The 24,872-nt window shown below is 51.6% G+C and overlaps 6 long non-coding RNA genes across 7 annotated transcripts in view; all 6 read right to left on the bottom strand.

The window, feature by feature from the left end:
* Positions 1-38: 38 nt before the first annotated feature.
* On the bottom strand, positions 39-437 carry LOC144247191 (uncharacterized). The gene is made up of 3 exons (XR_013340905.1): positions 288-437; positions 168-209; positions 39-80 (listed from the first exon to the last, which is right to left on the bottom strand). It is a non-coding gene; the product is annotated as an uncharacterized LOC144247191 (long non-coding RNA).
* An 88-nt stretch (positions 438-525) lies between these two features.
* On the bottom strand, positions 526-1,240 carry LOC144247192 (uncharacterized). Its single transcript, XR_013340906.1, has 3 exons — positions 1,160-1,240; positions 995-1,075; positions 526-914 (listed from the first exon to the last, which is right to left on the bottom strand). It is a non-coding gene; the product is annotated as an uncharacterized LOC144247192 (long non-coding RNA).
* A 44-nt stretch (positions 1,241-1,284) lies between these two features.
* On the bottom strand, positions 1,285-1,692 carry LOC144247178 (uncharacterized). The gene is made up of 3 exons (XR_013340881.1): positions 1,534-1,692; positions 1,414-1,455; positions 1,285-1,326 (listed from the first exon to the last, which is right to left on the bottom strand). It is a non-coding gene; the product is annotated as an uncharacterized LOC144247178 (long non-coding RNA).
* A 365-nt stretch (positions 1,693-2,057) lies between these two features.
* LOC144247193 (uncharacterized) lies at positions 2,058-3,753 on the bottom strand. 2 transcript variants are annotated; one of them, XR_013340908.1, is made up of 7 exons: positions 3,638-3,753; positions 3,473-3,553; positions 2,766-3,392; positions 2,646-2,687; positions 2,392-2,558; positions 2,237-2,305; positions 2,058-2,159 (listed from the first exon to the last, which is right to left on the bottom strand). It is a non-coding gene; the product is annotated as an uncharacterized LOC144247193 (long non-coding RNA). The 2 variants fall into 2 exon arrangements; XR_013340907.1 differs by having other exon boundaries at positions 2,237-2,309.
* An 811-nt stretch (positions 3,754-4,564) lies between these two features.
* Positions 4,565-5,334, bottom strand: LOC144247195 (uncharacterized). Its single transcript, XR_013340911.1, has 5 exons — positions 5,263-5,334; positions 5,143-5,184; positions 4,871-5,036; positions 4,715-4,787; positions 4,565-4,637 (listed from the first exon to the last, which is right to left on the bottom strand). It is a non-coding gene; the product is annotated as an uncharacterized LOC144247195 (long non-coding RNA).
* Positions 5,335-6,385: 1,051 nt separating this feature from the next.
* The window catches only part of LOC144247196 (uncharacterized), a 216,386-nt gene continuing 197,899 nt past the window's right edge, over positions 6,386-24,872 (bottom strand). The window contains exons 4-5 of the long non-coding RNA XR_013340912.1: positions 7,566-7,686; positions 6,386-6,413 (exon numbers count right to left, since the gene is read on the bottom strand). This is a non-coding gene — a long non-coding RNA (uncharacterized LOC144247196). The remainder of the gene's footprint in view (positions 6,414-7,565; positions 7,687-24,872) is intronic.

Below are 24,872 nucleotides of genomic sequence, written 5' to 3' on the forward strand. Positions count from 1 at the left end.
TTCCAGAGAGATCCAAAGTGCATGAAACCTGATCCAACAGCCGGTTGGTGACAGAGGTATGCGTACTCCGAGTCGATTCCCTAAAGCACACAAACAAGAATGGATGCTTAGAGTCACACCAAAAACGGAAAGCTTAGCAAGAACAACTGCTTTTGTCCACTGCTCACCTGGCACACTTGGCCTTGACTGCTGCTATCTGCCTGGACCTCCTGAAAATAAAGGCAAAGAACACTGCTGTAACACGGTCACCATTTAGGCTGCCCCTGCAAATGCAAACAATGACTGACCTGCTCATGGGAAAATCTCCACACAAGACTGGGGCCCTCTGCCACTGATTTGGACTGTCTGCATCTAAAAGGAAGTTAGGACTAGTGTCAAATGGCTGCAGGACAACTTAGCAGAACCAAACATGTTATGTCAATATCCTAATACAATCTAGAGCCCAACTGCACCCGGCATTACCAATTTCAAGTCCCCAGGACTTGCGCTATTACAGGCTATGCAGCAGGGCAGATCAGCTCCGGGAAAAATATGTGCAGACACCCGTGACACAAGACAGGGACAGAGAGCTTTTGAAGAGAAGAAAGGACCGAGAGACCCAAAGATCACAGAGTGCACCAGAGACAAGTGACAGGACACACACCGGAACTGCTCTGCCCTGAGCACCTCAGCACTGTGGTCAAAACAGACACTTTCCCTTTAGGTGGCCTAAGGAGATGCTTCTTGCACATCCCCGTCTCCAAAACTGACACAAAAACCCCTTCTAGAAAGTCCCAACCCAGCACCCCTCTTTCATCCCCTCTGTGGGTCATAACCCTCCACTTATCTTGCACGCAGCTGGGGATGCAAATCCCTCTTGAGTGTAGAAGGTGGCCATCTGCCTGTCTGCTAAGTTCCAGCTGTCACCTCTGGGTCTGCCAAGACAAAGAAAACTAAACATCAGTGCACGGTCTGAACAGCACATCGGCCAAAAACTTGTAATTCTGCTACTCACCGTCCTCCTCAGAATGCCCGGGTTCTTGGCCTGCACGCTTCAGACGTGCTTGGATTCCGTCGCCGTCATTGCAGAGTACGCCTAGGTTAAGTGGAGACAAGGCAACATGACATTGCTGAAACATGACTGTACTCTCACACCCCCCTCCCTACCTCTGGGACTCACCGCAACTCCGCAGCCATTCCTCAGGGCTACTCAGATGGGACCTTGAAATGCAGGATTGGAAGGCTCCGTCACAGGGTCCTGTAATGCTTCCAGAGAGATCCAAAGTGCATGAAACCTGATCCAACAGCCGGTTGGTGACAGAGGTATGCGTACTCCGAGTCGATTCCCTAAAGCACACAAACAAGAATGGATGCTTAGAGTCACACCAAAAACGGAAAGCTTAGCAAGAACAACTGCTTTTGTCCACTGCTCACCTGGCACACTTGGCCTTGACTGCTGCTATCTGCCTGGACCTCCTGAAAATAAAGGCAAAGAACACTGCTGTAACACGGTCACCATTTAGGCTGCCCCTGCAAATGCAAACAATGACTGACCTGCTCATGGGAAAATCTCCACACAAGACTGGGGCCCTCTGCCACTGATTTGGACTGTCTGCATCTAAAAGGAAGTTAGGACTAGTGTCAAATGGCTGCAGGACAACTTAGCAGAACCAAACATGTTATGTCAATATCCTAATACAATCTAGAGCCCAACTGCACCCGGCATTACCAATTTCAAGTCCCCAGGACTTGCGCTATTACAGGCTATGCAGCAGGGCAGATCAGCTCCGGGAAAAATACATGCAGACACCCGTGACACAGGACAGGGAGAAAGAGCTTTTGAGGAGAAGAAAGGACTGAGAGACCCAAAGATCACAGAGTGCACCAGAGACAATTGACAGGACACACACCGGAACTGCTCTGCCCTGAGCACCTCAGCACTGTGGTCAAAACAGACACTTTCCCTTTAGCTGGCCTAAGGGGACAATTCTTGCACATCCCCTCTCCCAAAGCCGATTCAAAAGGCCCTCCCAGCACACCCTCTTTCATCCCTCTATGGGTCTGAGCCCTATACTTATCTCTTGGGCATCTGGGGATGACAATCCATGTCGCATGTGAATGGAGGCTGCCTCGCCTGCAGGGAATGTCCTATGGTCACCGGGCTGTGGTCCCGTGCTCAGCTACAATCGAGAACACCAAACATCACTGCATGATCTTAGCTGCACAATGGACAAAACCCAGCAATCCCGCTACTCACCGTTCTCCTAAGAATGCTCGGGCCGCTCACTTTGGCCAGGCTCGGAGGCTGCCACCGTTATCGCAGGGTCTGCCTGGTTAAGAAGAGACAAAGTGACTCAGCATTGCTGAAACCTAAGAGGACCTTGGCTCCCCCTCCCTACCTCGGTGACTCACCCCAACTCCTCTGCCATTGCCAAGGACTACCTGGATGCCATCTTTAAATACAAAATTTCAAGGCTTCATCTCAGAGTCCTGCAATATTTCCAAAGGGCTCACAAGCACAGGAAATCCAGGCCATCGGCTGTCGGTCACAAAGGCTTGGCATACTCTGAGTGGATTCCCTAAAGCACACAAACAAGAATGGATGCTTACAGTTGAATCAAAAAGTAAAAGCTGAGCAAAAACAACTGCTTTGGTCCACTGCTCACCTGGCACACTTGGCCTTGACTGCTGCTGTCTGCCTGGACCTCCTGAAAATAAAGGTAAAGAGCACTGCTGTAATACAGTCACGATTTAGGCTTCCCCTGCAAATGCAAACAATGACTGACCTGCTCATAGAAACACCCTCCCCCAGGACTGGGGCCCTCTGCCACTGATTTGAATTGTCTGCATCTGAAAGGAAATTAGGACTAATGTCAAACGGCTGCAGGACAACTTAGCATCACCAAACATGTTATGGCAACCTCCTGATACAATCTAGAGCCCAACTACATCCTGCATTACCAATTTCAAGTCCCCAGGACTTGTGCTATTACAGGCTATGCAGCAGGGCAGAGTAGCTCCGGGAAAAATATGTGCAGACACCCGTGACACAAGACAGGGACAGAGAGCTTTTGAAGAGAAGAAAGGACCGAGAGACCCAAAGATCACAGAGTGCACCAGAGACAAGTGACAGGACACACACCGGAACTGCTCTGCCCTGAGCACCTCAGCACTGTGGTCAAAACAGACACTTTCCCTTTAGGTGGCCTAAGGAGATGCTTCTTGCACATCCCCGTCTCCAAAACTGACACAAAAACCCCTTCTAGAAAGTCCCAACCCAGCACCCCTCTTTCATCCCCTCTGTGGGTCATAACCCTCCACTTATCTTGCACGCAGCTGGGGATGCAAATCCCTCTTGAGTGTAGAAGGTGGCCATCTGCCTGTCTGCTAAGTTCCAGCTGTCACCTCTGGGTCTGCCAAGACAAAGAAAACTAAACATCAGTGCACGGTCTGAACAGCACATCGGCCAAAAACTTGTAATTCTGCTACTCACCGTCCTCCTCAGAATGCCCGGGTTCTTGGCCTGCACGCTTCAGACGTGCTTGGATTCCGTCGCCGTCATTGCAGAGTACGCCTAGGTTAAGTGGAGACAAGGCGACATGACATTGCTGAAACATGACTGTACTCTCACACCCCCCTCCCTACCTCTGGGACTCACCGCAACTCCGCAGCCATTCCTCAGGGCTACTCAGATGGGACCTTGAAATGCAGGATTGGAAGGCTCCGTCACAGGGTCCTGTAATGCTTCCAGAGAGATCCAAAGTGCATGAAACCTGATCCAACAGCCGGTTGGTGACAGAGGTATGCGTACTCCGAGTCGATTCCCTAAAGCACACAAACAAGAATGGATGCTTAGAGTCACACCAAAAACGGAAAGCTTAGCAAGAACAACTGCTTTTGTCCACTGCTCACCTGGCACACTTGGCCTTGACTGCTGCTATCTGCCTGGACCTCTTGAAAATAAAGGCAAAGAACACTGCTGTAACACGGTCACCATTGAGGCTGCCCCTGCAAATGCAAACAATGACTGACCTGCTCATGGGAAAATCTCCACACAAGACTGGGGCCCTCTGCCACTGATTTGGACTGTCTGCATCTAAAAGGAAGTTAGGACTAGTGTCAAATGGCTGCAGGACAACTTAGCAGAACCAAACATGTTATGTCAATATCCTAATACAATCTAGAGCCCAACTGCACCCGGCATTACCAATTTCAAGTCCCCAGGACTTGCGCTATTACAGGCTATGCAGCAGGGCAGATCAGCTCCGGGAAAAATACGTGCAGACACCCGTGACACAGGACAGGGAGAAAGAGCTTTTGAGGAGAAGAAAGGACTGAGAGACCCAAAGATCACAGAGTGCACCAGAGACAATTGACAGGACACACACCGGAACTGTTCTGCCCTGAGCACCTCAGCACTGTGATCAAAACAGACACTTCCCCTTTAGCTGGCCTAAGGGGACAATTCTTGCACATCCCCTCTCCCAAAGCTGATTCAAAAGGCCCTCCCAGCACAGCCTCTTTCATCCCTCTATGGGTCTGAGCCCTATACTTATCTCTCGGGCATCTGGGGATGACAATCCATGTCGCATGTGAATGGAGGCTGCCTCGCCTGCAGGGAATGTCCTATGGTCACCGGGCTGTGGTCCCGTGCTCAGCTACAATCGAGAACACCAAACATCACTGCATGATCTTAGCTGCACAATGGACAAAACCCAGCAATCCCGCTACTCACCGTTCTCCTAAGAATGCTCGGGCCGCTCACTTTGGCCAGGCTCGGACGCTGCCACCATCATCGCAGGGTCTGCCTGGGTTAAGAAGAGACAAAGTGACTCGGCATTGCTGAAACCTAAGAGGACCTTGGCTCCCCCTCCCTACCTCAGCAACTCACCGCAACTCCTCAGCCAGTGCCAAGGGCTACCTGGCAGCCACCCTGAAATACAAAATTTCAAGGCTTCATCTCAGAGTCCAGCAATACTTCCAGAAGGCCCACAAGCACAGGAAATCCAGGCCATCGGCTGTCGGTCAAAAAGGCTTGGCATACTCTGAGTCGATTCCTTAAAGCACACAAACAAGAATGGATGCTAACAGTTGAATCAAAAACTAAAAGCTGAGCAAGAAGTAAAAGCTGAGCAAAAACAACTGCTTTGGTCCACTGCTCACCTGGCACACTTGGCCTTGACTGCTGCTGTCTGCCTGGATCTCCTGAAAATAAAGGCAAAGAACACTGCTGTAACACGGTCACCATTGAGGCTGCCCCTGCAAATGCAAACAATGACTGACCTGCACATAGGAAAAACCACACCCAGGACTGGGGCTCTCTGCCACTGATTTCAGTTGTCAGCATCTAAAAGGAAGTTAGGACTAGTGTCAAATGGCTGCAGGACAACTTATCATCAAACATGTTATGTCTATCTCCCCATAAAATCTAGAGCCCAACTACATCCAGCATTAAAAATTTCAAGTCCCTAGGACTTGTGCTATTACAGGCTACGCAGCAGGGCAGAGCAGCTGCGGGACAAATACATGCAGACACCCGTGAGACAGGACAGGGAGAGAGAGCTTTTGAGGAGAAGAAAGGACCGAGAGACCCAAAGAACACAGAGTGCACCAGAGACAAGTGACAGGACACACACCGGAACTGTTCTGCCCTGAGCACCTCAGCACTGTGGTCAAAACAGACACTTTCCCTTTAGCTGGCCTAAGGGGACACTTCTTGCACATCCCTGCCCCCAAAGCTCATTCATAAGGCCCTGCCAGCACCCTACTTTAATCCCCTCTGTGGACCTTAGCCCTATACTTATCTCTTGGGCATCTGGGGATGACAATCCCGTCGTGTGCCAATGGAGGCTGCCTCGCCTGCAGGGAATGTCCTATGGTCACCGGGCTGTGGTCCCGTGCTCAGCTACAATCGAGAACACCAAACATCACTGCATGATCTTAGCTGCACAATGGACAAAACCCAGCAATCACGCTACTCACTGTTCTCCTAAGAATGCTCGGGCCGCTCACTTTGGCCAGGCTCGGAGGCTGCCACCGTCATCGCAGGATCTGCCTGGGTTAAGAAGAGACAAAGTGACTCGGCATTGCTGAAACCTAAGAGGACCTTGGCTCCCCCTCCCTACCTCAGCGACTCACCGCAACTCCTCAGCCATTGCCAAAGGCTACCTGGCTGCCATCGTGAAATACAAAATTTCAAGGCTTCATCTCAGAGTCCAGCAATACTTCCAGAAGGCTCACAAGCACAAGAAATCCAGGCCATCAGCTGTTGGGGACAGGGGCTTGGCATACTCTGAGTGGATTCCCTAAAGCACACAAACAAGAATGGATGCTTACAGTTGAATCAAAAAGTAAAAGCTGAGCAAAAACAACTGCTTTGGTCCACTGCTCACCTGGCACACTTGGCCTTGACTGCTGCTATCTGCCTGGACCTCCTAAAAATAAAGGCAAAGAACACTGCTGTAATACAGTCACCATTTAGGCTTCCCCTGCAAATGCAAACAATGACTGACCTGCTCATGGAAACACCCTCCCCCAGGACTGGGGCCCTCTGCCACAGATTTGAATTGTCTGCATCTGAAAGGAAGTTAGGACTAGTGTCAAACGGCTGCAGGACAACTTAGCATCACCAAACATGTTATGGCAACCTCCTGATACAATCTAGAGCCCAACTACACCCGGCATTACCAATTTCAAGTCCCCAGGACTTGTGCTAATACAGGCTATGCAGCAGGGCAGAGCAGCTCCAGGAAAAATATGTGCAGACACCTGTGACACAGGACAGGGAGAGAGAGCTTTTGAGGAGAAAAAAGGACTGAGAGATGCAAAGATAATAGGGTGCACCAGAGACGAGTGACAGGACACACGCCAGCACTGCTCTGCCCTGAGCAGCTCAGCACTGAGATCAAAACAGACGCTTTCCCTTTAGGTGGCCTTAGGAGACGCTTCTTGGGCATCCCCATCTCAAAAATTAACTCAAAAACACCTCCTGGGGAATCCCACCCGGCACCTCTCTTCCATTCCCTCTGTGGGTTGTAGCCCTGCACTTATCTTGCACATATCAGGGGATGAAAATCCCCATCGGGTGCAGAAGGAAGACACTGCTCCCATCTCCAGGCCCTGGCCCTGATTTATCTTTTGGATGACTGGTGATGTGAATCCACCTTGGACCTGAAATGAGTCTGGCTCAGAGGAGATAGCCTGTTAGTCTCTTAGTCTCCTAAAATAAAGAACGGGATAATCAATGGTTGTGTTTCGTGCTATGTGGGCCGAATCTCAGCAAGTCAGTTACTTATCCTCTCCTGAGTGTGCCTGGGTGTTCAAGTCTCCGGCCTCATCCTCAGTCTAAGGTATGGCTGTTATGATGAGTGGCACCGGGGTTAGAGAGGCAAAGCTACGTGGCATTTGTGTGAGTTTGGTGGATGAGCTTGTGTGCCGTATGACACGTGGATGCCTCTGCTATGCTTGTGAAAAGCTTTGCAGATACGCACCGTTTCTCACCCTACTGCCTGCAAACCCCCACCGGGATAACTCCTAACTCGGTACCCTGCTTACTCTCCCTCTCCTAGTCACAATCCTCAACTCACCTGAAGCCACCGTCTCACACATCATCTTTGACACAGTGCAGATGCCTTCTGCGTCGTGATGAATCTGCTGGAAAAATGTTGCGCTTGACACAAACTGCAAATACTGGAAGTTGCCCTCCTCCTAAAAAAAGAAGAAAAAAATCAGAAATTACAAAAGCACCTTACCAGCCCTGAATACTCAACCCCAAACTGTGAATTTAAATACTCCCTGTGTTCAACGTTGTTTTCTTTGCAGTATCTTCAAAGTCTCTGTTGCATTAGAAGCCCAAAAGCAGCTGCAGAGAACAAGCTAAGCTAAAGGAGCCTCTTCACCTGAATGAGAGGAGAGCTCTTACCCCAGCTGATCCCACTGAGGGAATGAAGCCCCTTGGGAAAGGCTGGGGTTAATATACCCCTGATTGGGCCCACCTCTCATTCCCGTGGCACCTGGGAAAGGGGAGGGGGCAAACCCCACAGTGTATAAAAGCCATCAGAGGAGCTGTGGCTATTTGGCTCCTCTGGCTTGAATTCAAGGAGAAGAAAGGGCTGGATATAGAAGAAAACTCTTCAGGGAAATGACAGCTCTTTCTTTTTTCTACAACTGCTTGGAGCAAAAGGGCAAAAAAACTGGTAAGAAATAAAACTTTGTTTTTAGGCAGCATATCTAGATAAGTTGGGTGATTTGCTGTTAACTTATATAATTATTCCTCAGTGACTACTAAGTAGTACTCAACCTGAGACTAAGGGTGGAGAAAAATACTAATTATATGAACAGTTTAAGTCTCCTTGGGGCTGCTAATTAGGACTAACTACATTATAAATAAAAATAAGAAAAACAATAGGCTCCTGGGCAGCATAAAGGTTAAGTACGTGCTAGGCTTGCCTTTCTCTGAGGTACTTAGTCCTAGGGCACAGAAAGAAGTGCCCTGAAAAGTAGGTTTAAATGCTGAAAAAGCATCTTAGAAGAGCCTCCTTCAAATTAATCCCTTAAAATGAAGAAATGGGTAAGTTGCCTCCACTGAAATGGATACCGTGGCAAATAAATGGCTTCCGCCCTTTAACTTAATCCCCTCGAATATTGGGAAAAGAGAGGCTTTCCTCAAGTTAAATCTCTCCAGTTATGAAGACAGAGGGCTTTTCCCCTCAATCCAAACCCTTAAGAAAGAGAGATAGCTGGGCTTCCCCCTCAATTTAAGCCTTAGGACAACAAAAAGGGTTACTCTTAATTCAAACCCATAAACAACATTGTCAAGGTTTTCCCCCTCTATTTAAACTGGAAAATAATGGAATATGGGGATTCCCTGTCAATTACCACCCCTAACAGCATAGAAAAGGCAGGGACTCTTTCAAATGAGACCATTAAAATTGCAGGGGAAGTGCATTTCCTCATTAATTGAAAGCAAAAAATAATGGAAAAGGAAGTTTTTTCCCATACTTTAAACCCCTTGTCTCTCCATAACCCCTCTTTTTTCTGGGAGTGCTGTGGAAGGTCTTGGGGTTCTAGGGAGGGACTGACACAATAAAAGGGGAAAGTTGAAAGCTCTCCTATGGAACCCCACATGCTGCCCGGCCTGCTCAGGTGCTGCCCCTTGGCAAGAGGGCTCTGCCCTCTGCATTTTCTCAAAGGGATGCTCCGTGCCCGGGTGGGTCCGGCTGCTCCCCGGTCCCAGCTGGATGTTCCGACTGTAGCTCCTGGAGGGACGCCTGGGATACCCCTGTTAGCCCCTCTGGATTAGCAGCTCCCTGTGCAGGTGTGCGCAGGTAGCTGCACTAAAAGCAGCTGCTCACATGGGGAGCTGCTACACCTAAGAGTGGGGGATAAGGTGAAGAAAGGTCCTGTGGGGTGTTCCCTCCCCTACACAGCCCTTTGCCAGACCCTTAGACAATGGGGTGCCAGATTTTCATTGCCAAGATAATTAACAATCTTTCCCCTGGCCAAACAGGAATTGTGCTACCAAAATTGCAAACAGTGAATTATTTCTCACAGACCACAGCTGCCAACACCAGGAATTCTTGCTGCCCTTGGAGAGCAGCACACCTCCAGTGAAGAGACATCAACACACAGAGAGGGTGAGGTTGGTTTTATAGGGAAAAAGGGCAGAGGTTGGATCACGAGGTCTGTGGCTGCAAGTGACATTCTACATCATTTTGTTCTGAATGGCACAGGATTTATCCTGGAGCAAAACTGCTCCCACCAAGAATTCTGCCTGCCCCGGAAGAGACAAGCACCTCCTTAAAATTGAAACCAGGAAGTGTAGAGGGTGAGCCATGTTTCACAGAGAATACGGCCAGTGACAGAGTCCAAGACCCAGGGGCCATGAAAGAAGGGCCGCCCACTGAAAATCTGAATGCAGAAGGATGTGTTGTGGACCCAAGCTGCCCTGATGTTAATCAGGGGTTACCTTAAACATCCCAAGCACAACTCGCAAACTGACATCAGGAACCTGGACTGGTGAGTTTTCTTTCCCAGGCTAAAAGTCTGGAATTAGCACTCAGGACCCCCTGGCCCTGGGTGGGCAGCTGACTGCAACAAATATGACCATCGAAGAATATCTCCCAGACCCCATCTGCCCCCACCTCAAACTTGTACTGCCCTGATAGTCCCAATGGAGCCCTAAAAACTGACATCAGGAACCTGGACTGGTGAGTTTTCTTTCCAAGGGAAAAGGGCAGGAGTATGTGCCCAGGGGCTCCTGGCCCTGAGCAGGAACCTGACTTCAAAAACTCCAATCATCGAAGGATGTATCCCAGAACAGCTGTCCCCACCTCAAACTTGCACTGCCCTGACAGTCCCATGGGAGCACTACAAACTGACATGAAGAACCGGAACTGGTGAGTTTTCTTTCCCAGGAAAAAGAGCTGGAATTACAGCACTGGACCCACTGGCCTTGGGCAGGCGCCTGACTGCAAGAAATACGAATATGGAAGGATATCACCCAGACACCATCTCCTCCAACCTCAAACTTGTGCTGCCCTGACAGTCCCAAGGAATCCCTGCAAACTGACATTAGGAACCTGGACTGGTGAGTTTTATTTCCTAAGGAAAAGGGCCGGAGTGTGTGCTCAGGGATCCCTGGGCATGAGCTGGCACAGAACTACAAAAACTCCAATCAAAGAAGGATGCATCCCAGAACAAAGTTGTCCCCATCTCAGACTTGCACTGCCCTGATAGTCCCATGGGAGCACTACAAACCGACATCAAGAAACTGGACTTTGAGTATTCTTTCCCAGGGTAAAGAGCCAGAGTATGTGCCCAGAGGTCCCTGCCCCTGAGCTGGCACCTGACTTCAAAACATCGAAACACTGAAGGATGCATCCCAGGACAAAGCTGTCCCCACCTCTAACTTGCAGTGCTCTGAGAGTCCCAAGGGAGCCCTACAAACTGACATCAGGAACCTGGACTGGTGAGTTTTCTTTCCCAGGGAAAAGGGCCGGACTATGTGCTCAAGGATCCCTGGGCCTGGCACCTTATTTCAAAAATTAAAATCATCAAAGGATGTATCCCAGAACGAAGTTGTCCCCACCTCAAACTTGTGCTGCCCGTACCGTGCCAAGGGAGACCTACAAACTGACATCAGGAACTTGGACTGGTGAGCTTTCTTTCCCAGGGAAAAAGTCTGGAATTGGTGCACAGGTCCCCTGAGCCTGGGTGGGCGCCTGACTGCAAAAATAAGAACATCAAAGGATATCTCCGAGACTTCATCTGCCCCCACCTCAAACTTGCGCTGCCCTGAGAGTCCCAAGGGAGCCCTACAAACTGACATCAGGAACCTGGACTGGTGAGTTTCCTTTTCAGGGAAAAAGGCTGGAATTAGAACAAAGGTCCCCCTGGCCTTGGGCAGGCGCCTGACTGCAACACATAAGAACATCAAAGGATATCTCCGAGACTTCATCTGCCCCCACCTCAAACTTGCGCTGCCCTGAAAGTCCCAAGGGAGCCCTACAAACTGACATCAGGAACCTGGACTGGTGAGTTTTCATTCCAGGGAAAAGGCTGGAAAATATTTCCAGGTGCCCCAGGCCCTGAGCTGGCACTTCACTCCAAAAACTCCAAACATCAAAGGATGCAGCCCAGAACAAAGCTGTCCCCACCTCAAACTTGTGTTGCCCTGATAGACCCAAGGAATCCCTACGAACTGACATCAGGAACCTGGACTGGTGAGTTTTCTTTCCCAGGGAAAATGGTCAAAGTATGTGCCAAGGGGCCCCTGGCCCTCAGCTAGCACCTGAATGCAAAAACTACAAACATCGAAGGATGCATCCCAGAACAAAACTGTCCCCACCTAAAACTTGCGCGGCCCTGACAGTCCCAATGGTTCCCTAGAAACTGACATCAGGAACCTGGACTGCTATGTTTCCTTTCCCAGGGAAAAGGCTGGAATTTGCGCTCAGGTCCCCTGACCCCGGGTGGGAGTCTGACTGCAACAAATAGGAACATCAAAGAATATCTCCCAGAACAAAGCTGTCCCCACCTCAAACTTGTGCTGCCCGTACCGTGCCAAGGGAGACCTACAAACTGACATCAGGAACCTGCACTGGTGATCATTCTTTCCCAGGTAAAAAGTCTGGAATTGGCGCACAGGTCCCCTGACCCTGGGTGGGCGCCTGACTGCAAAAATAAGAACATCAAAGGATATCTCCGAGACTTCATCTGCCCCCACCTCAAACTTGCACTGCCCTGAGAGTCCCAAGGGAGCCCTACAAACTGACATCAGGAACCTGGACTGGTGAGTTTTCTTTCCCAGGGAAAATGGAAAAAGGATGTGCCCAGGGCCCCTGGCCCTGACTGCAAAAAATCCTTATATCGAAGGATGGACCCCACACCGAAGTTGTCCCCACCTCAAACTTGTGCAGCCCTGATAGACCCAAGGGAGCCCTACAAACTGACATCAGGAACCTGGACTGCTGAGTTTTCTTTCCCAGGGAAAATGGAAAAAGGATGAGCCCGGGGGCCCCTGGCCCTGAGTGCAAAGAATCCTTATATCGAAGGATGGACCCCACACCGAAGTTGTCCCCACCTCAAACTTGTGCTGCCCTGATACACCCAAGGGAGCCCTACAAACTGACATCAGGAACCTGGACTGCTGAGTTTTCTTTCCCAGGGAAAATGGAAAAAGGATGTGCCCAGGGGCCCCTGGCCCTGGGCTGGGGCCTCTCTGAAAAGAATCCTTATATCGAAGGATGGACCCCACACCGAAGTTGTCCCCACCTCAAACTTGTGCTGCCCTGATAGACCCAAGGGAGCCCTACAAACTGACATCAGGAACCTGGACTGCTGAGTTTTCTTTCCCAGGGAAAATGGAAAAAGGATGTGCCCAGGGGCCCCTGGCCCTGGGCTGGGACCTCTCTGCAAAGAATCCTTATATCGAAGGATGGACCCCACACCGAAGTTGTCCCCACCTCAAACTTGTGCTGCCCTGATAGACCCAAGGGAGCCCTACAAACTGACATCAGGAACCTGGACTGCTGAGTTTTCTTTCCCAGGGAAAATGGCCAAAGGATGTGCCCAGGGGCCCCTGGCCCTGGGCTGGGACCTCAATGCAAAGAATCCTTATATCGAAGGATGGACCCCACACCGAAGTTGTCCCCACCTCAAACTTGTGCTGCCCTGATAGACCCAAGGGAGCCCTACAAACTGACATCACGAACCTGGACTGCTGAGTTTTCTTTCCCAGGGAAAATGGAAAAAGGATGTGCCCAGGGGCTCCTGGCCCTTACTGCAAAAAATCCTTATATCGAAGGATGGACGCCACACCGAAGTTGACCCCACCTCAAACATGTGCTGCCCTGATAGACCCAAGGGAGCCCTACAAACTGACATCAGGAACCTGGACTGCTGAGTTTTCTTTCCCAGGGAAAATGACTAAAGCATGTGCCCAGGGCCCCTGGCCCTGACTGCAAAAAATCCTTATATCGAAGGATGGACCCCACACCGAAGTTGTCCCCACCTCAAACTTGTGCTGCCCTGATAGACCCAAGGGAGCCCTACAAACTGACATCAGGAACCTGGACTGCTGAGTTTTCTTTCCCAGGGAAAATGGAAAAAGGATGTGCCCAGGGGCCCCTGGCCCTGACTGCAAAGAATCCTTATATCGAAGGATGGACCCCACACCGAAGTTGTCCCCACCTCAAACTTGTGCTGCCCTGATAGACCCAAGGGAGCCCTACAAACTGACATCAGGAACCTGACCTGCTGAGTTTTCTTTCCCAGGGAAAATGGAAAAAGGATGTGCCCGGGGGCCCCTGGCCCTGGGCACCAACCTGACTGCAAAGAATCCTTATATCGAAGGATGGACCCCACACCGAAGTTGTCCCCACCTCAAACTTGTGCTACCCTGATAGACCCAAGGGAGCCCTACAAACTGACATCAGGAACCTGGACTGCTGCGTTTTCTTTCCCAGGGAAAATGGAAAAAGGATGTGCCCAGGGGCCCCTGGCCCTGACTGCGAAGAATCCTTATATCGAAGGATGGACCCCACACCGAAGTTGTCCCCACCTCAAACTTGTGCTGCCCTGATAGACCCAAGGGAGCCCTACAAACTGACATCAGGAACCTGGACTGCTGAGTTTTCTTTCCCAGGGAAAATGGAAAAAGGATGTGCCCGGGGGCCCCTGGCCCTGGGCTGGGACCTCAATGCAAAGAATCCTTATATCGAAGGATGGACCCCACACCGAAGTTGTCCCCACCTCAAACTTGTGCTCCCCTGATAGACCCAAGGGAGCCCTACAAACTGACATCAGGAACCTGGACTGCTGAGTTTTCTTTCCCAGGGAAAATGGCCAAAGGGTGAGCCCGGGGGCCCCTGGCCGTGACTGCAAAGAATCCTTATATCGAAGGATGGACCCCACACCGAAGTTGTCCCCACCTCAAACTTTTGCTGCCCTGATAGACCCAAGGGAGCCCTACAAACTGACATCAGGAACCTGGACTGCTGAGTTTTCTTTGCCAGGGAAAATGGAAAAAGGATATGCCCAGGGGCCCCTGGCCCTGGGCTGGGACCTCAATGCGAAGAATCCTTATATCGAAGGATGGACCCCACACCGAAGTTGTCCCCACCTCAAACTTGTGCTGCCCTGATAGACCCAAGGGAGCCCTACAAACTGACATCAGGAACCTGGACTGCTGAGTTTTCTTTCCCAGGGAAAATGGAAAAAGGATGTGCCCAGGGGCCCCTGGCCCTGGGCTGGGACCTCAATGCAAAGAATCCTTATATCGAAGGATGGACCCCACACCGAAGTTGTCCCCACCTCAAACTTGTGCTGCCCTGATAGACCCAAGGGAGCCCTACAAACTGACATCAGGAACCTGGACTGCTGAGTTTTCTTTCCCAGGGAAAATGGCCAAAGGGTGAGCCCGGGGGCCCCTGGCCCTGACTGCAAAGAATCCTTATATCGAAGGATGGACCCCACACCGAAGTTGTCCCCACCTCAAACTTGTGCTGCCCTGATAGACCCAAGGGAGCCCTACAAACTGACATCAGGAACCTGGACTGCTGAGTTTTCTTTCCCAGGGAAAATGGCCAAAGGATGTGCCCAGGGGTCCCTGGCCCTGGGCTGGGGCCTCTCTACAAAAAATCCTTATATCGAAGGATGGACCCCACACCGAAGTTGTCCCCACCTCAAACTTGTGCTGCCCTGATAGACCCAAGGGAGCCCTACAAACTGACATCAGGAACCTGGACTGCTGAGTTTTCTTTGCCAGGGAAAATGGAAAAGGGATATGCCCAGGGGCCCCTGGCCCTGGGCTGGGACCTCAATGCGAGGAATCCTTATATCGAAGGATGGACCCCACACCGAAGTTGTCCCCACCTCAAACTTGTGCTGCCCTGATAGACCCAAGGGAGCCCTACAAACTGACATCAGGAACCTGGACTGCTGAGTTTTCTTTCCCAGGGAAAATGGAAAAAGGATGTGCCCAGGGGCCCCTGGCCCTGGGCTGGGACCTCAATGCAAAGAATCCTTATATCGAAGGATGGACCCCACACCGAAGTTGTCCCCACCTCAAACTTGTGCTGCCCTGATAGACCCAAGGGAGCCCTACAAACTGACATCAGGAACCTGGACTGCTGAGTTTTCTTTCCCAGGGAAAATGGCCAAAGGATGTGCCCAGGGGCCCCTGGCCCTGGGATGGGGCCTCACTACAAAAAATCCTTATATCGAAGGATGGACCCCACACCGAAGTTGTCCCCACCTCAAACTTGTGCTGCCCTGATAGACGCAAGGGAGCCCTACAAACTGACATCAGGAACCTGGACTGCTGAGTTTTCTTGCCCAGGGAAAATGGAAAAAGGATGTGCCCAGGGGCCCCTGGCCCTCGGCTGGGGCCTATCTAAAAAAAATCCTTATATCGAAGGATGCACCCCACACCGAAGTTGTCCCCACCTCAAACTTGTGCTGCCCTGATAGACCCAAGGGAGCCCTACAAACTGACATCAGGAACCTGGACTGCTGAGTTTTCTTTCCCAGGGAAAATGGCCAAAGGATGTGCCCAGGGGCCCCTGGCCCTGACTGCAAAAAATCCTTATATCGAAGGATGGACCCCACACCGAAGTTGTCCCCACCTCAAACTTGTGCTGCCCTGATAGACCCAAGGGAGCCCTACAAACTGACATCAGGAACCTGGACTGCTGAGTTTTCTTTCCCAGGGAAAATGGAAAAAGGATGTGCCCAGGGGCCCCTGGCCCTGGGCAGGGTCCTCACTGCAAAGAATCCTTATATTGAAGGATGGACCCCACACCGAAGTTGTCCCCACCTCAAACTTGTGCTGCCCTGATAGACCCAAGGGAGCCCTACAAACTGACATCAGGAACCTGGACTGCTGAGTTTTCTTTCCCAGGGAAAATGGAAAAAGGATGTGCCCGGGGGCCCCTGGCCCTGGGCAGGGACCTCATTGCAAAAAATCCTTATATCGAAGGATGCACCCCACACCAAAGTTGTCACCACCAAAACCTTGTGCTGCCCTGATAGACCCAAGGGAGCTCTACAAACTGACATCAGGAACCTGGACTGCTGAGTTTTCTTTCCCAGGGAAAATGGAAAAAGGATGTGCCCAGGGGACCCAGGCCCTGACTGCAAAAAATCCTTATATCGAAGGATGGACCCCACACCGAAGTTGTCCCCACCTCAAACTTGTGCTGCCCTGATACACCCAAGGGAGCCCTACAAACTGACATCAGGAACCTGGACTGCTGAGTTTTCTTTCCCAGGGAAAATGGCCAAAGGATGTGCCCAGGGGCCCCTGGCCCTGACTGCAAAAAAACCTTATATCGAAGGATGGACCCCACACCGAAGTTGTCCCCACCTCCAACTTGTGCTGCCCTGATAGACTCAAGGGAGCTCTACAAACTGACATCAGGAACCTGGACTGCTGAGTTTTCTTTCCCAGGGAAAATGTAAAAAGGATGTGCCCAGGGGCCCCTGGCCCTGACTGCAAAAAATCCTTATATCGAAGGATGGACCCCACACCGAAGTTGTCTCCACCTCAAACTTGTGCTGCCCTGATAGACCCAAGGGAGCCCTACAAACTGACATCAGGAACCTGGACTGCTGAGTTTTCTTTCCCAGGGAAAATGGAAAAAGGATGTTCCCAGGGGCCCCTGGCCCTGGGCAGGGTCCTTACTGCAAAGAATGCTTATATCGAAGGATGGACCCCACACCGAAGTTGTCCCCACCTCAAACTTGTGCTGCCCTGATACACCCAAGGGAGCCCTACAAACTGACATCAGGAACCTGGACTGCTGAGTTTTCTTTCCCAGGGAAAATGGAAAAAGGATGTGCCCAGGGGACCAAGGCCCTGACGGCAAAAAATCCATATATCGAAGGATGGACCCCACACCGAAGTTGTCCCCACCTCAAACTTGTGCTGCCCTGATACACCCAAGGGAGCCCTACAAACTGACATCAGGAACCTGGACTGCTGAGTTTTCTTTCCCATGGAAAAATGGCCAAAGGATGTGCCCAGGGGCCCCTGGCCCTGACTGCAAAAAATCCTTATATCGAAGGATGGACCCCACACCGAAGTTGTCCCCACCTCAAACTTGTGCTGCCCTGATAGACCCAAGGGAGCCCTACAAACTGACATCAGGAACCTGGACTGCTGAGTTTTCTTTCCCAGGGAAAATGGCCAAAGGATGTGCCCGGGGGCCCCTGGCCCTGACTGCAAAGAATCCTTATATCGAAGGATGGACCCCACACCGAAGTTGTCCCCACCTCAAACGTGTGCTGCCCTGATACACCCAAGGGAGCCCTACAAACTGACATCAGGAACCTGGACTGCTGAGTTTTCTTTCCCAGGGAAAATGGCCAAAGGATGTGCCCAGTGGCCCCTGGCCCTGACTGCAAAAAATCCTTATATCGAAGGATGGACCCCACACCGAAGTTGTCCCCACCAAAAACTTGTGCTGCCCTGATAGACCCAAGGGAGCCCTACAAACTGACATAACGAACCTGGACTGCTGAGTTTTCTTTCCCAGGGAAAATGGAAAAAGGATGTGCCCGGGGGCCCCTGGCCCTGGGCAGGGACCTCATTGCAAAAAATCCTTATATCGAAGGATGCACCCCACACCAAAGTTGTCCCCACCTCAAACTTGTGCTGCCCTGATAGACCCAAGGGAGCTCTACAAACTGACATCAGGAACCTGGACTGCTGAGTTTTCTTTCCCAGGGAAAATGGCCAAAGGATGTGCCCAGTGGCCCCTGGCCCTGACTGCAAAAAATCCTTATATCGAAGGATGGACCCCACACCGAAGTTGTCCCCACCTCCAACTTGTGCTGCCCTGATACACCCAAGGGAGCCCTACAAACTGACATCAGGAACCTGGACTGCTGAGTTTTCTTTCCCAGGGAAAATGGAAAAAGGATGTGCCCAGGGGCCCCTGGCCCTGACTGCAAAAAATCCTTATATCGAAGGATGGACCCCACACCGAAGTTGTCCCCACCTCAAACTTGTGCTGCCCTGATAGACCCAAGGGAGCCCTACAAACTGACATCAGGAACCTGGACTGCTGAGTTTTCTTTCCCAGGGAAAATGGAAAAAGGATGTGCCCGGGGGCCCCTGGCCCTGGGCAGGGACCTCATTGCAAAAAACCCTTACATCGAAGGATGCACCCCACACCAAAGTTGTCCCCACCTCCAACTTGTGCTGCCCTGATAGACTCAAGGGAGCTCTACAAACTGACATCAGGAACCTGGACTGCTGAGTTTTCTTTCCCAGGGAAAATGTAAAAAGGATGTGCCCAGGGGCCCCTGGCCCTGACTGCAAAAAATCCTTATATCGAAGGATGGACCCCACACCGAAGTTGTCTCCACCTCAAACTTGTGCTGCCCTGATAGACCCAAGGGAGCCCTACAAACTGACATCAGGAACCTGGACTGCTGAGTTTTCTTTCCCAGGGAAAATGGAAAAAGGATGTTCCCAGGGGCCCCTGGCCCTGGGCAGGGTCCTTACTGCAAAGAATGCTTATATCGAAGGATGGACCCCACACCGAAGTTGTCCCCACCTCAAACTTGTGCTGCCCTGATACACCCAAGGGAGCCCTACAAACTGACATCAGGAACCTGGACTGCTGAGTTTTCTTTCCCAGGGAAAATGGAAAAAGGATGTGCCCAGGGGACCAAGGCCCTGACGGCAAAAAATCCATATATCGAAGGATGGACCCCACACCGAAGTTGTCCCCACCTCAAACTTGTGCTGCCCTGATAGACCCAAGGGAGCCCTACAAACTGACATCAGGAACCTGGACTGCTGAGTTTTCTTTCCCAGGGAAAATGACTAAAGCATGTGCCCAGGGCCCCTGGCCCTGACTGCAAAAAATCCTTATATCGAAGGATGGACCCCACACCGAAGTTGTCCCCACCTCAAACTTGTGCTGCCCTGATAGACCCAAGGGAGCCCTACAAACTGACATCAGGAACCTGGACTGCTGAGTTTTCTTTCCCAGGGAAAATGGAAAAAGGATGTGCCCAGGGGCCCCTGGCCCTGACTGCAAAGAATCCTTATATCGAAGGATGGACCCCACACCGAAGTTGTCCCCACCTCAAACTTGTGCTGCCCTGATAGACCCAAGGGAGCCCTACAAACTGACATCAGGAACCTGACCTGCTGAGTTTTCTTTCCCAGGGAAAATGGAAAAAGGATGTGCCCGGGGGCCCCTGGCCCTGGGCACCAACCTGACTGCAAAGAATCCTTATATCGAAGGATGGACCCCACACCGAAGTTGTCCCCACCTCAAACTTGTGCTACCCTGATAGACCCAAGGGAGCCCTACAAACTGACATCAGGAACCTGGACTGCTGCGTTTTCTTTCCCAGGGAAAATGGAAAAAGGATGTGCCCAGGGGCCCCTGGCCCTGACTGCGAAGAATCCTTATATCGAAGGATGGACCCCACACCGAAGTTGTCCCCACCTCAAACTTGTGCTGCCCTGATAGACCCAAGGGAGCCCTACAAACTGACATCAGGAACCTGGACTGCTGAGTTTTCTTTCCCAGGGAAAATGGAAAAAGGATGTGCCCGGGGGCCCCTGGCCCTGGGCTGGGACCTCAATGCAAAGAATCCTTATATCGAAGGATGGACCCCACACCGAAGTTGTCCCCACCTCAAACTTGTGCTCCCCTGATAGACCCAAGGGAGCCCTACAAACTGACATCAGGAACCTGGACTGCTGAGTTTTCTTTCCCAGGGAAAATGGCCAAAGGGTGAGCCCGGGGGCCCCTGGCCGTGACTGCAAAGAATCCTTATATCGAAGGATGGACCCCACACCGAAGTTGTCCCCACCTCAAACTTTTGCTGCCCTGATAGACCCAAGGGAGCCCTACAAACTGACATCAGGAACCTGGACTGCTGAGTTTTCTTTGCCAGGGAAAATGGAAAAAGGATATGCCCAGGGGCCCCTGGCCCTGGGCTGGGACCTCAATGCGAAGAATCCTTATATTGAAGGATGGACCCCACACCGAAGTTGTCCCCACCTCAAACTTGTGCTGCCCTGATAGACCCAAGGGAGCCCTACAAACTGACATCAGGAACCTGGACTGCTGAGTTTTCTTTCCCAGGGAAAATGGAAAAAGGATGTGCCCAGGGGCCCCTGGCCCTGGGCTGGGACCTCAATGCAAAGAATCCTTATATCGAAGGATGGACCCCACACCGAAGTTGTCCCCACCTCAAACTTGTGCTGCCCTGATAGACCCAAGGGAGCCCTACAAACTGACATCAGGAACCTGGACTGCTGAGTTTTCTTTCCCAGGGAAAATGGCCAAAGGGTGAGCCCGGGGGCCCCTGGCCCTGACTGCAAAGAATCCTTATATCGAAGGATGGACCCCACACCGAAGTTGTCCCCACCTCAAACTTGTGCTGCCCTGATAGACCCAAGGGAGCCCTACAAACTGACATCAGGAACCTGGACTGCTGAGTTTTCTTTCCCAGGGAAAATGGCCAAAGGATGTGCCCAGGGGTCCCTGGCCCTGGGCTGGGGCCTCTCTACAAAAAATCCTTATATCGAAGGATGGACCCCACACCGAAGTTGTCCCCACCTCAAACTTGTGCTGCCCTGATAGACCCAAGGGAGCCCTACAAACTGACATCAGGAACCTGGACTGCTGAGTTTTCTTTGCCAGGGAAAATGGAAAAGGGATATGCCCAGGGGCCCCTGGCCCTGGGCTGGGACCTCAATGCGAGGAATCCTTATATCGAAGGATGGACCCCACACCGAAGTTGTCCCCACCTCAAACTTGTGCTGCCCTGATAGACCCAAGGGAGCCCTACAAACTGACATCAGGAACCTGGACTGCTGAGTTTTCTTTCCCAGGGAAAATGGAAAAAGGATGTGCCCAGGGGCCCCTGGCCCTGGGCTGGGACCTCAATGCAAAGAATCCTTATATCGAAGGATGGACCCCACACCGAAGTTGTCCCCACCTCAAACTTGTGCTGCCCTGATAGACCCAAGGGAGCCCTACAAACTGACATCAGGAACCTGGACTGCTGAGTTTTCTTTCCCAGGGAAAATGGCCAAAGGATGTGCCCAGGGGCCCCTGGCCCTGGGATGGGGCCTCACTACAAAAAATCCTTATATCGAAGGATGGACCCCACACCGAAGTTGTCCCCACCTCAAACTTGTGCTGCCCTGATAGACGCAAGGGAGCCCTACAAACTGACATCAGGAACCTGGACTGCTGAGTTTTCTTGCCCAGGGAAAATGGAAAAAGGATGTGCCCAGGGGCCCCTGGCCCTCGGCTGGGGCCTATCTAAAAAAAATCCTTATATCGAAGGATGCACCCCACACCGAAGTTGTCCCCACCTCAAACTTGTGCTGCCCTGATAGACCCAAGGGAGCCCTACAAACTGACATCAGGAACCTGGACTGCTGAGTTTTCTTTCCCAGGGAAAATGGCCAAAGGATGTGCCCAGGGGCCCCTGGCCCTGACTGCAAAAAATCCTTATATCGAAGGATGGACCCCACACCGAAGTTGTCCCCACCTCAAACTTGTGCTGCCCTGATAGACCCAAGGGAGCCCTACAAACTGACATCAGGAACCTGGACTGCTGAGTTTTCTTTCCCAGGGAAAATGGAAAAAGGATGTGCCCAGGGGCCCCTGGCCCTGGGCAGGGTCCTCACTGCAAAGAATCCTTATATTGAAGGATGGACCCCACACCGAAGTTGTCCCCACCTCAAACTTGTGCTGCCCTGATAGACCCAAGGGAGCCCTACAAACTGACATCAGGAACCTGGACTGCTGAGTTTTCTTTCCCAGGGAAAATGGAAAAAGGATGTGCCCGGGGGCCCCTGGCCCTGGGCAGGGACCTCATTGCAAAAAATCCTTATATCGAAGGATGCACCCCACACCAAAGTTGTCACCACCAAAACCTTGTGCTGCCCTGATAGACCCAAGGGAGCTCTACAAACTGACATCAGGAACCTGGACTGCTGAGTTTTCTTTCCCAGGGAAAATGGAAAAAGGATGTGCCCAGGGGACCCAGGCCCTGACTGCAAAAAATCCTTATATCGAAGGATGGACCCCACACCGAAGTTGTCCCCACCTCAAACTTGTGCTGCCCTGATACACCCAAGGGAGCCCTACAAACTGACATCAGGAACCTGGACTGCTGAGTTTTCTTTCCCAGGGAAAATGGCCAAAGGATGTGCCCAGGGGCCCCTGGCCCTGACTGCAAAAAAACCTTATATCGAAGGATGGACCCCACACCGAAGTTGTCCCCACCTCCAACTTGTGCTGCCCTGATAGACTCAAGGGAGCTCTACAAACTGACATCAGGAACCTGGACTGCTGAGTTTTCTTTCCCAGGGAAAATGTAAAAAGGATGTGCCCAGGGGCCCCTGGCCCTGACTGCAAAAAATCCTTATATCGAAGGATGGACCCCACACCGAAGTTGTCTCCACCTCAAACTTGTGCTGCCCTGATAGACCCAAGGGAGCCCTACAAACTGACATCAGGAACCTGGACTGCTGAGTTTTCTTTCCCAGGGAAAATGGAAAAAGGATGTTCCCAGGGGCCCCTGGCCCTGGGCAGGGTCCTTACTGCAAAGAATGCTTATATCGAAGGATGGACCCCACACCGAAGTTGTCCCCACCTCAAACTTGTGCTGCCCTGATACACCCAAGGGAGCCCTACAAACTGACATCAGGAACCTGGACTGCTGAGTTTTCTTTCCCAGGGAAAATGGAAAAAGGATGTGCCCAGGGGACCAAGGCCCTGACGGCAAAAAATCCATATATCGAAGGATGGACCCCACACCGAAGTTGTCCCCACCTCAAACTTGTGCTGCCCTGATACACCCAAGGGAGCCCTACAAACTGACATCAGGAACCTGGACTGCTGAGTTTTCTTTCCCATGGAAAAATGGCCAAAGGATGTGCCCAGGGGCCCCTGGCCCTGACTGCAAAAAATCCTTATATCGAAGGATGGACCCCACACCGAAGTTGTCCCCACCTCAAACTTGTGCTGCCCTGATAGACCCAAGGGAGCCCTACAAACTGACATCAGGAACCTGGACTGCTGAGTTTTCTTTCCCAGGGAAAATGGCCAAAGGATGTGCCCGGGGGCCCCTGGCCCTGACTGCAAAGAATCCTTATATCGAAGGATGGACCCCACACCGAAGTTGTCCCCACCTCAAACGTGTGCTGCCCTGATACACCCAAGGGAGCCCTACAAACTGACATCAGGAACCTGGACTGCTGAGTTTTCTTTCCCAGGGAAAATGGCCAAAGGATGTGCCCAGTGGCCCCTGGCCCTGACTGCAAAAAATCCTTATATCGAAGGATGGACCCCACACCGAAGTTGTCCCCACCAAAAACTTGTGCTGCCCTGATAGACCCAAGGGAGCCCTACAAACTGACATAACGAACCTGGACTGCTGAGTTTTCTTTCCCAGGGAAAATGGAAAAAGGATGTGCCCGGGGGCCCCTGGCCCTGGGCAGGGACCTCATTGCAAAAAATCCTTATATCGAAGGATGCACCCCACACCAAAGTTGTCCCCACCTCAAACTTGTGCTGCCCTGATAGACCCAAGGGAGCTCTACAAACTGACATCAGGAACCTGGACTGCTGAGTTTTCTTTCCCAGGGAAAATGGCCAAAGGATGTGCCCAGTGGCCCCTGGCCCTGACTGCAAAAAATCCTTATATCGAAGGATGGACCCCACACCGAAGTTGTCCCCACCTCCAACTTGTGCTGCCCTGATACACCCAAGGGAGCCCTACAAACTGACATCAGGAACCTGGACTGCTGAGTTTTCTTTCCCAGGGAAAATGGAAAAAGGATGTGCCCAGGGGCCCCTGGCCCTGACTGCAAAAAATCCTTATATCGAAGGATGGACCCCACACCGAAGTTGTCCCCACCTCAAACTTGTGCTGCCCTGATAGACCCAAGGGAGCCCTACAAACTGACATCAGGAACCTGGACTGCTGAGTTTTCTTTCCCAGGGAAAATGGAAAAAGGATGTGCCCGGGGGCCCCTGGCCCTGGGCAGGGACCTCATTGCAAAAAACCCTTACATCGAAGGATGCACCCCACACCAAAGTTGTCCCCACCTCCAACTTGTGCTGCCCTGATAGACTCAAGGGAGCTCTACAAACTGACATCAGGAACCTGGACTGCTGAGTTTTCTTTCCCAGGGAAAATGTAAAAAGGATGTGCCCAGGGGCCCCTGGCCCTGACTGCAAAAAATCCTTATATCGAAGGATGGACCCCACACCGAAGTTGTCTCCACCTCAAACTTGTGCTGCCCTGATAGACCCAAGGGAGCCCTACAAACTGACATCAGGAACCTGGACTGCTGAGTTTTCTTTCCCAGGGAAAATGGAAAAAGGATGTTCCCAGGG

Source organism: Lonchura striata, chromosome 17 (genome assembly GCF_046129695.1).
Source record: "Lonchura striata isolate bLonStr1 chromosome 17, bLonStr1.mat, whole genome shotgun sequence".
Classification (NCBI taxonomy): Eukaryota; Metazoa; Chordata; class Aves; order Passeriformes; family Estrildidae; genus Lonchura; species Lonchura striata.